Genomic DNA, 481 nt, shown 5'->3' with positions numbered 1-481 from the left:
TACATTTTGCCGCAGTTCGTTGAAGTTGAACCGAACGAACAGCAAGCAGCAAACGGCAAAATCGAGGCAATATTATTTATTGCAATAAATATTAGGAAAATAAACGAAGAATGGCTTCGGATAAGGTATGAATGTTTGTAAATTAGATTATTTTATACTTTACACTTTACTTTTTCAAATTTGTGGTAAAGTATAAAATGATCTAATTTACAAACATGTATCCGTACCTTATCCGAAGCCATTTTTCATTTATTTTCCTAATATTTATTGCAATAAATAATATTTTCATAATGAAACGACGGACATATTGTACGCTTTCTCGATTTTGCCGCTTGCTGCTTGCTGTTCGTTCGGTTCAACTTCAACGAACTGCGGCAAAATGTATTTTGCGCCGGAAGTGCGTCATCTAGCTTACATAAAATTCTTAACCAATAGTAACGAATTGCTGCTGCAGCGTGCTGCGCATGAAAAAGCACCTTAA

Source organism: Cyphomyrmex costatus, unplaced genomic scaffold, assembly GCF_001594065.2.
Source record: "Cyphomyrmex costatus isolate MS0001 unplaced genomic scaffold, Ccosl1.0 scaffold819, whole genome shotgun sequence".
Classification (NCBI taxonomy): domain Eukaryota; kingdom Metazoa; phylum Arthropoda; class Insecta; order Hymenoptera; family Formicidae; genus Cyphomyrmex; species Cyphomyrmex costatus.
Note: the sequence above shows the minus strand (reverse complement) of the source record.